The sequence below is a fragment of the Bidens hawaiensis genome, unplaced genomic scaffold (assembly GCF_021521415.1).
Source record: "Bidens hawaiensis isolate Kalapana, Puna unplaced genomic scaffold, B.hawaiensis_p1.1 tig00020332_1, whole genome shotgun sequence".
NCBI classification, from domain to species: domain Eukaryota; kingdom Viridiplantae; phylum Streptophyta; class Magnoliopsida; order Asterales; family Asteraceae; genus Bidens; species Bidens hawaiensis.
Window position 1 is genome coordinate 321,347 of NW_027493093.1, and position 11,308 is coordinate 332,654.

An 11,308-nucleotide genomic window follows, 5' to 3' on the forward strand; every position below is an offset into this window, starting at 1 on the left:
TGGGACAAAGATACTAAAACGAGTTTTTAACGAGTGTTCGGGTTGTCGGTTCGGGTCTTGAAAAATGGTCAACCCCAAAGTCAACTTTCCAAAATATTAATTATTATGAGATAACTCATTAAAACATAATAACACCTAACCAAGTATGTAGATCTATTGTTTTAGAGTTAACAACGCACGTTAAGCGAGTGTTCGGTTTTGTCGGTCCAAACTATGTTATGAGACCAAGTTGGATCCAACATTTCCAAGTACTTAGGAAAACAATTAAAATCAGTTTGTAAACTATTTTTAAAGAAATATACAAGTCTTGATTGCTAAAAACACACTTGTGTGTCTTAAGCGAGTAAAAGTCGGCGTAGTTCGGCTTGGTTCGGTCTCCATCTCCCAAATGGTTCATTGATGGTTTCCACATGCCCAAATATCCAAGAACTTGTATAATAAGTTATAAATGAAGAAACTTAAGTTTTACAATCAAAAAGTTAACAATAAAGTCTTTTAAACGAAAGTTCGGTTTTGGCTTGGTTTCCATCTCCCAAAAATGATTTTAGGAACTCAAATCTAACAATAAACATGTTTAAACAACTATTTTTACAAAACTAGTAAACAAAAGTTCGGTTTCCGGTTTGGACTAGTTATGGTTAAACCGAGGTTAGTCTCGACAAACCCACACCATGGAACATCATAAACAAACTAAAATAAGCAGAGGTTAGACATGGTTAGTATGTGCAAACAAGTTATATAAGTGTGTGTGTTTAACAAGGACCACGAAAGTCCTACATGAAGCCTTGCCTTACGAGGTCGAAACTTAACCGATCGGAACCGGAGAAGCAACTACCAAAGGAAACAAGGGGTGTGTATTATATATATGTTGTACCACCATATTTAAGTGTTAGTTATGTTAGATAAACAAGTTAGAAAGAAAGATTAAACTCAGTTTGACTTTTGTCAAACCTTCAAGAACACAATAATAACAACCTTAAGATCTCGATATTTGAGAGAGAATTTGGTGTTGTAGCAGGTGTAAATGAGGGGGAAAGAGTGTGTATATAGGGTAATGTTGGTGGTCAAATATGGGTGTTAAACACAAGAAATTGCATGCAAAAAGGAGTCAAAACGAGCACAAACAAATAAATAAACGGGATGCTGATCTGCATACCGTCGCGCTACGCGACCAGAAAGGTGTCCCCCGTCGCGGGGTGCGACGAGGTTGAATTCAATATTTTCAATATTTTCAAAAATGGCAGTTTTGGCCCCCGAAGTTCGTTTTAAGTGATTTTTAAGCGTTTTAAAGTCCAAATTGAATGTTTTCAAGACCCAACAAGTGTAAAACAATATTGTAACATAAAATCAATCATTTTGAATATATATAAGGTTTCGGTTTACAAAACGGGTCGGTTTATATCAATAAAGTTTACAAAACGGATATGAAACGAGACCCGAAATTGACGAATGTCACAGTATCCCCTACTTTAGGAAATTTCGTCCCAAAATTAAGATGAAGACGACGATGCAAACAAATGTGGATACTTCTCTTTCATTGCGTCTTCTCGTTCCCAAGTAAACTCCGCGCCACGCCGTGATTCCCATCGAACTTTTACTAATCGAATTCGATTACGCTTGTTTTTCTTCTCGTTGCGATCCATGATCTCAATGGGCCGTTCAACCATAATCATCGATTCATCGACATACTTCATCGAGAGGTATATGGAGATTACCCTCGGCTTGGCACTTTTTGAGATTCGAAACATGAAATGTCGGATGAACACCGGCAAGTTCTTCCGGTAGTTCGAGTCGATAAGCCACCTTCCCAACACGTTCAAGAATTTTGAAAGGACTAACGAAACGAGGAGCTAGCTTACCCTTCTTTCCGAAACGGGCTACCCCCTTCCAAGGAGATACTTTTAGAAGGACAAGATCGTCAACATTAAGTTCGATCGGTTTTCGCCGTTTGTCGGCTTAACTCTTTTGACGATTTCTAGCGGCTAAGATATTTTTACGGATTTGATCAATGACGTCGGTGGCTTCTTGGACCATTTCGGGTCCCGTGATTTGAGCTTCACCGATTTCGTTCCAAAAAACCGGGGAACGACATTTACTACCGTAAAGAGCTTGAAAAGGAGCCACATCAATGCTAGAATGGTAGCTATTATTATAGGAGAACTCGATGAACGGAAGATAGGAATCCCAATTCCTACCGAAATCAAGAACACACGCTCGTAGCATATCCTCGAGTGTTTGGATCGTACGTTTGGATGATAAGCGGTGCTAAGATCGAGACGTGTTCCCAAAGCTTCTCGAAGTGAACGCCAAAAATGAGTGGTAAAACAGGCATCGCGATCAGAAATGATAGAAAATGGCAAACCGTGTCGACACACGATTTCCCGAACATAGATTTGAGCATGCTGCTCGACAGAATACTTCTCGTGGATCGGAATGAAATGATCAGATTTGGTTAATCGATTGTTTCACCCAAATACCATCGTTGCCTTTTTGGGTGTTGGGTAATTTGGTGATAAAGTCCATAGCAATGTCTTCCCATTTCCAAACGGGAATCGGTGGTTGCTCGAGTAGACCAAAAGGTCTTTGATGTTCGACTTTGACTTTTGAGCAAGTAAGACATTTTGATACAAACAACGCTACGTCCTTTTTCATACCCGGCCACCAAAAGGTAGCAAGAAGATAGAAATACATCTTATCGGCACCGAGATGAACGGAATACCGCGAATTGTGAGCTTCGTCGAGTATACAAGTACGAAGGTCATCGCGATCGGGAACCCACAAACGATTGAGAAAATACAAAAGACCATCGGGTTTGGTTTCGAGTTGAAGTTCGGCTCCACATGACATTTCATCGTACATGTTACCTTCTTCAACGGAGGTACGCTGAGCTTGAAAGATACGAATTTGAAGATCGGTTTGAACGATGACGCTTAGAAGCAGAACGGATTTAACATTAACCTTTCGACTTAGGGTGTCGGTGACAACATTCGCTTTATCGGGGTGGTAGCGAATCTCACAATCGTAATCACTAAGTAATTCGGCCCATCGTCGTTGTCTCATGTTGAGATCTTTTTGGTCAAAAATGTGTTGAAGGCTTTTATGATCGGTAAAAACTACACATTTTGTTCCATAAAGGTAATTTCTCCAGATTTTGAGAGCGAATACGACGGAACCAAGTTCGAGATTGTGAGTCGTATATTTCTTCTCGTTGACCTTTAGTTGTCTTGATGCGTATGCGATGACTTGACCTCGTTGCATGAGAATACAACCAAGGCCTTGATGGGAGGCATCGCAAAATACAACAAAATCGCTGTTTCCATCGGGAAGGGTTAGAACGGGAGCATTGCAAAGCATGTCCTTGAGAGTACAAAAGGCTTCCTCTATCTTCTAACCCCAATCGAAGGGTTGTCCCTTATGGGTGAGAGAGGTAAGAGGAAAAGAGTTCTTAGAAAAGTTTCGAATGAAACGTCGATAATACCCGACCAAACCAGGGAATGATTGAATTTTCGTGGGAGTCGTTGGAGTTTTCCAATCCTTAACGGCCTCAATTTTTGCATGATCAACATGAATACCTTTGTCGTTTACGAAATGTCCCAAAAATTGAATTCCTCGAGCCAAAACTCACATTTGGAGAATTTGGCATAGAGTTGTTCGTTTCTAAGGAGCTCGAGAATGGAACGCAAATGATGTTCATGTTCGGCTTTACATTTAGAAAAGATAAGGATGTCGTCAATAAAGACAATAACGAATTTATCAAGGAATGGTTTGCAAACGCGGTTCATGAGATCCAAAAATACGCGGTTCATAACCAAAAATTCGAAATGTCCATATCGAGTACAAAAAGCGGTTTTAGGAATGTCTTCTTCGCGAACACGCAATTGATGATAACTCGATCGAAGATCAATTTTGGAGAAACAAGTTGCGCCTTGAAGTTGGTCGAATAAGTCGTCGATACGTGGCAAGGGATATCGATTTTTGATGGTGAGCTTGTTAAGTTCTCGGTAATCGATGCACATACGAAACGAACCATCCTTCTTTTTCACGAAGAGAACGGGAGCGCCCCACGGGGAAGAGCTCGGACGAATGAAGCCTTTATCGAAAAGTTCTTCGAGTTGGTTTGATAATTCTTGCATTTCCGATGAGGCTAGACGATAAGGAGCCTTGGCCACGGGAATCACGCCGGGCACAAGATCGTTTTGGAATTCAATCGGACGAACGGGAGGAAGACCGGTGACATCATCGGGAAAAACATCGAGGAAATCACGAACAATAAGAATATCTTGGATTTTCTTTTCCTTCTTGTCTTTTGTCACCGAGAGATCTAAAAACGGAACGTACTTTTGGCGCAAGTACTTTTGGGATTGAGCACACGACATGAGATTTAGCATTCGGGACGTTGTGTTTCCAAAGACCTTAAGAACCTTGCCGTTGACGAGCGGGATGCGAATGAATTTATCAAAACAAACGACTTCGGCACGGTGCAAAGATAACCAATCCATGCCTACAATGACATCGAAACTTCCCATTTGCATCGGGATGAGATCGATGGAGAATTTATGCTTAGAAAGGATGAGAGAACATGTAAGGCCCCGTTACCGGTACCTCACATTGAAAGTTGGATTTACTCATAAACGCAGTTCTAAATATCAGAGTTAATAAAAACATTCGCGGAATATTAAAACTTCAACCAGAATATAATACATAGCTCCCAAATCTTATCAGCATAAACATTTAAAGTAGTTTAAACATAAAACATTGTCTTATTAATAACATAACACTTACTTGATATGCCAGTTCTTCAATTCCATGCCATGTGTTTCCCCTCAAGCGAGCTGCCTCATTCTACTCACCTGCGTGCATACTAAAAGTCAGCTACGCTGAGTGAGTTCTAGTTAATCACATATCATACACTACATACACACATACATACTTTCATTCATACATTTACACTTTCATCCTTGCTTACCTTCGTTCTTTCTTACATAATATATTTGTACCTTACGTTTTAAAGAGCATTTCGCCTTATAACCATCGCATATATTATTAGGGTATGCAACCCTTTAACCTTCGTTCTTTCCATTAACTGTCTTAACACATTTTTCAATAGGATTTTAAATCATTATTTAATTCGCTAACTCCTTTGCCATAATGAATTAAGCCTAATTCGTTTGCTAATTCGTTACCTTATGATCTGATTCGTTAGTCTGGTTTGTTGTCTCATCATAGCGAATTGTAGCGTGATGAACCACCTGATTCGTTACCTAGTTCGTTATCCAAGTTCGCTAGCCTACTTCGTTATCGGGTAACGAACTACTTGATTCGTTATCTGATCATAGCGAACTGGGGAAACTGTTTCGTTATTGGGTCATAGCGAATTGGATAACTAATTCGTTATCTGATCATACGAACTGGGATAATCAATTCGCTACCATATCTTAACGAATTGCACAATCTTATCCAGACTTTGACTCATGGGGTCAAAGTCAAAGTCGTCAAGAACACCACAGTCAACCTAAGCCAGATCTGCAATTAAACCCTCAAATCTTAACGAAACATCCCGATTTGGGTATCAATGAACTCGAAATTCCAGCGCCAACAAACCCCAACCATCAAACCTTTCAAATACTACGTTTTTAAAGCTCTAATTTAAGCATATATATCTACGGTTTATTTACTCTCGATTAACCTGTCAAATGTTGATAAAATTCAGTAGGATTTGCCTTGTTGGATTCGTTTTTACCATATGTATATAGATCTAAGATTTCCTAGATGAATCCGAACCTAAGTAAATGATTTTTCGATTATAAACGTACCTTAAACGAGTCGAACTACGAACACGAGCTGGTGTTTGATGTTATTTTGGTTCTTCACAACGATCTAGCACCAACAAGCTCGGGTTTTCGCCTTCGGATCTTGGTTCGGTTTAAACGATAGTGTTTTTGTGTGTGTTTTCCAAGGTGTAGGCTATGGTGTAGAGATGGATAAAATGGAAAGATTTAGGGTTTAAGGGGTATTTATACTCCCTCAAGCCCATGGACCTAAGGCCCATTCCATCTTTTATTCTATCTTCTAATGTCCAAGCCCAACCGTATACAGTTTATTATCTAAACCGATAAACGACACAATATAAAATAAACGACATTTATTTTATTATTATGATCAAAAGTAGGATGTTACAAGTCTTCCCTCCTTTAAGAGGTTTCGTCCCCAAAACCTAACTATTACATAAACAAATTCGGGTAAAACTTGCGCATCTCATCCTCAGCTTCCCAAGTAGCATATGAACCCTTGCGATGCTTTCACATTACTTTCACTAAAGGTATAACCTTATGACCGGGTTGCCTTTCCTTGCGGTCAACTATCTCAATCGGCTGCTCGATGTAATTCAACTGTTTGTCAACCTCAATGTCCATCAATGGCACGTGAGACGTGTCATCCGCCAGACATTTCCTCGGATGAGAAACATGGAAGGTTGAATGAATTCCTTCTAACTCTTCTGTCAAATCCAGCTTATAAGCCACTTCACCTACACGATCTATAATCTTAAAAGGTCCAATGTACCTCGGACTCAACTTCCCCCTCTTTCTAAAACGGATAATTCCTTTCCAAGGCGAGACCTTGAGCATCACATTGTCACCAACGTCAAACTCAATCGGTCGCCGCCGCTTATCATCATACGTCTTCTGTCTGTCTTGAGCAGCTTTCATTCTTCCTTTGATCTGATCGAACTTTGAAGACGTTTCTTGAACAACTTCTAAGCTTCCCATTTCCTTTTGGCCAATCTCTCCCCAACACACGGGAGTTCTACATCTTCTACCATAAAGCATCTCAAACGGTGGCATACCAATACTTGAATGGTAGCTGTTGTAATAGGAGAACTCTGCTAAATGCAGATGAACATCCCAACTTCCTCCAAAATCTAGAACGCAAGCACGTAGCATATCCTCAAGGGTTTGGATCGTCCTTTCAGACTGTCTATCTGTTTGAGGATGATACGCCGTACTGATGTTCAATTTTGTTCCTATGGCCTCATGGAACTTCTTCCAAAACCTCGAAGTAAATCGGGTATCTCTATCGGACACGATCGATAGCGGTACACCATGCTTAGATACAACCTTTTTGATGAACAAACTTGCTAACGTTTCTGACGAGATGGCCTCTCGTATGGGCAGAAAGTGAGCACTTTTGGTCAAACGGTCCACTATCACCCATATGGTATCATGATGCTTAGCTGTACGAGGTAGCTTAGTTATGAAATCCATGGTGATGTGTTCCTATTTCCATTCAGGTATCTCAAAAGGCCGCATCTTCCCATAAGGCTTTTGATGCTTTGCTTTGACTTGCAAGCAGGTCAAGCATTTACTAACATAGTCTATCACATCATTCTTCATATTCGGCCACCAGTAGTCTCTCTTCAGGTCTTGGTACATCTTGGTGGATCCTGGATGAATCGACTATCTCGACTAATGAGCTTCATCTAGGATTCGACCTCTGAGATTTCCGTGGCGTGGAATCCACATACGGTCAAACCTAATCTTAACTCCATGAGTGTTTTCCATAAGCTCGTCTTGTTGCCCAAAAATTCTTTCTTTATTCATCAACCCTTCCTCTGTAAGCACCTCAGACTGCACCTTGATGATTTCTTCGAAGAGGTCTGAGTTAATAATCAACTTGTACGACTTCACGGTTGCTAGGACTTCCTCATTCTTACGGCTTAGCGCATCGGCAACCACATTAGCTTTACCAGGGTAGTACTTAATATCACAGTCGTAATCCTTTATCAGTTCTAACCATCTTCTCTGCCTCATGTTCAGTTCCTTCTGCTCGAAGAAGTACTTTAAACTCTTATGATCTGTGTAAATAGTACACTTAGTACCATACAGATAATGTCTCCATATCTTAAGAGCATGCACTACTGCCGCTAGCTCCAAATCATGCGTCGGATAAGTACTTTCATGAACTTTCAACTGTCTAGACGCGTAAGCTATCACCTTTCCTCGTTGCATTAATACGCAACCTAACCCTTGATGCGAGGCGTCTGCACAAACAACCAAATCCTCATCACCGTCGGGTAGAGTAAGGATTGGAGCTTGTGTTAGTCTTTTCTTCAACTTCTCAAAAGCTTCTTCCTGATATTTACCCCAACTGAATACTATCGACTTTCGGGTCATACCGGTCAACGGTGCGACTATCTTGGAGAAACCTTCGATGAATCTCCTATAATAGCCAGCTAACCCTAGGAAGCTTCGTATATCAGTCGGATTCTGTGGAGTCTTCCAATTCGTTATTGCCTCAATCTTAGCTGGGCCCACGGTAATCCCTTCTGGATTGATCACGTGACCTAGAAATTGCACTTCTCGCAACCAGAACGCGCATTTTGAAAACTTAGCGTACAACTTCTCTTCCTTCAGAACTTCCAATACTTCCCTCAGATGCCCGGCATGATCAGACTCACTCTTTGAATAAATCAATATATCGTCGATGAAAACAATAACTGACTTATCCAACATCGGCCGACACACCCTATTCATCATGTCCATAAATGCTGCAGGAGCATTCGTTAGACCGAATGACATCACGAGGAACTCGTAGTGTCCATACCGCATCCGAAACGCTGTTTTAGGGATGTCTGCCTCTTTCACCTTCAGCTGATGATATCCTGATCTGAGATCTATTCGGGAAAACCAACTTGAACCTTGCAGTTGGTCAAACAGATCATCAATCCTTGGCAAAGGATATCTATTCTTTACCGTAAGCTTGTTCAACTCGCGATAGTCTATGCACATCCTCATACTTCCATCCTTCTTCTTCATGAACAACACTGGTGCGCCCCAAGGGGAAACACTTGGTCTTATGAAACCTTTCTCAAGGAGTTCTTGCAGTTGCGACATCAATTCTTTCATCTCAAACGGCGCTAGACGGTAAGGCGCTTTCGCGACGGGTTGGGCTCCTGGTACTAAATCTATCTGAAATTCTATCTCTCGCTCCGGTGGCAACCCTGGAAGATCATCTGGGAATACTTCTGGGTAATCGGGCACTATAGGGACATCCTTCATTTCTTTCGTCTCGGCCATAGCGTTGACAACATACGCCAGGTAGGCACCGCACCCTCGTCTTAACAAACCCTCGGCTTTTATCATCGAAATGACGTTAAGCCCAGAACTTTCCTTATCACCATAAACCGTCACCGCACTACCATCCAAGGACTTTAACCTTATTATCCTACTCTTACACACTATCTGAGCCTCATACTCAGACAACCAATCCATTCCCAAAACCACATCGAACCCTCATAATGTCATAACATAAAAAGTAACAGGGAACTCATGTCCTTCTAACTCTATCTTACAGTCCTTAACCATTCTCATTATTTTAACCGAAGTGTCACTAGCGGTTTCTACTATAAAGGTTTCAGACACTCGGCAACATTTCATTTTAGCTAATTTACTAAATGGTGTGGCTACGAAACTTTTGTTCGCACCAGAATCGAATAATACTGAATCGGAAATACCATTTACTAAAAACGTACCTGTCACGACATCCGGAATTTGCTTGGCTTGTTCTTGAGTCAGCATGTAGGCTCTAGTCCTTGGCCTAGCTTGATCAGCATCTTTCTTTCCACTTCCCCCAGTTTCAGTACACTCTCTGGCCATGTGGCCCGTCTTACCACACCGGAAGCACGCCGGTTTCTCGCTGCACTCATGAGCATAGTGCCCCACCTTTCCGCACTTATAACAGAAATTTGACCCTACTCTGCACTCTCCTCCATGCGCCTTTCCACCTTTAAAACAAACATCTGATCCCTTACCCCACTTGCATTCGCCACCGTGCATTTTACCACACGTATTGCACGATCTCTTCTCCCACACTTTCTGCTTCTTTTCCTTGGAGTTCCACAACTGAGTACCGGGTCGTTTGACATTGACCCACTTCTTATCTTTCTTCTCTTATTCCGCCACAATATCATCCGCATCCAGGTCTGCATAAACCATCTCTGCAAGCTCGACCAGCAAAGTCAAAGGTAGCCGATCTACTCGTCCTGACTAGCGTGCGGACTCTCTGTGGCAATCCCCTCACATAGCACTTGATTCTTTTAGTCTCAGTGTTGACCTATCGGGTACCAACCTAGACATTCGGTTGAACTCTGTGGTGTACTCACGACGTGTCATCGTCCCAGCTTTCAAGTTTAGGAACTTCATCTCCGCCCTCTCAACTTCTGCGTCAGCACAGAACTTCTTCATCACCAGCTCTTTCAGATCCTCCCATTTCGTAGCCTTGATCTCCTCTTGACTCTTCCTCTGCTCGATCGATTCCCACCAATACATCGCTTCCTCTTCGAAGGACTGGGTAGCGTAACCAACAGCTTGGTCGGGACGCCACTCGCTAATGCGGATAATCTTGTCCATAGCGGTTATCCATTGGAGAGTAGCGATTGCGTCTTCCAAACCAGACAGCTTCGGCGGGTCACATCCCTTGAAAGACTTATAGTTGCACCCGCCTCGGCCCCTTCTCCTATCATTAACTTTCACAGGCCTGACCTCACTCGAAGCTGATCTCTCTCTCCTTCCCCATCTCTCCTACCATCACCACCTGCCCCTTCAGCACTTCTTTCACGACTTCCATCAGACCCTCCCGGAGTCATGTTCTTCACGGCAGTGGCTACAGCTTGAACAATAGCTGCTTGAATTGCGGGATTCAGTTGAACCCCTTCGTTGTTGTTTGGGTCTCTTCCAGCCACGCTTCCTTCACCTCCTGTGTTGGAAGCTATTTCAACCGAAGGTTGTCCGGCACGACGAGGCCTGCCACGACGTCCAGTGCGGCCTCCTGCTCCAACGACTGCCCTAGATCCAGCCATCGTATTCTGGAAGGGAAAACACAAACGTCATCACTCAAGGAACTATTTAGTACAAGGATAGTAAGGCTAACAGGTAATAACAGTGGCCAGCTGTGATTATCTGATCACATTACTTTCCGTGTCCTATACACTTCCTCTTATGAGTCTATTTGTGCTGGTGCTAATCTAAGCAGTTAACCAGTCAAAGATCAAGAAATCCTATCAGTATCACAAACATATCCTTTCTTAAGCAATTAAGTTAACATTAACATTCATATTTAATCATAGACTTTCCCTTTACGGAGCTTGCTTGGGTGACACATGGCTATTGATGTACATAGAAATATACATCTTTTCGGCATCAAATAATCTCTAAAAACTGCAAGTTCTATCTAATAACATAGCATAAAAGGCTACTTATCGTAATAAAACATAATTTCAGGTGAAACCAAACCCCATACAAAAAAACAAGCA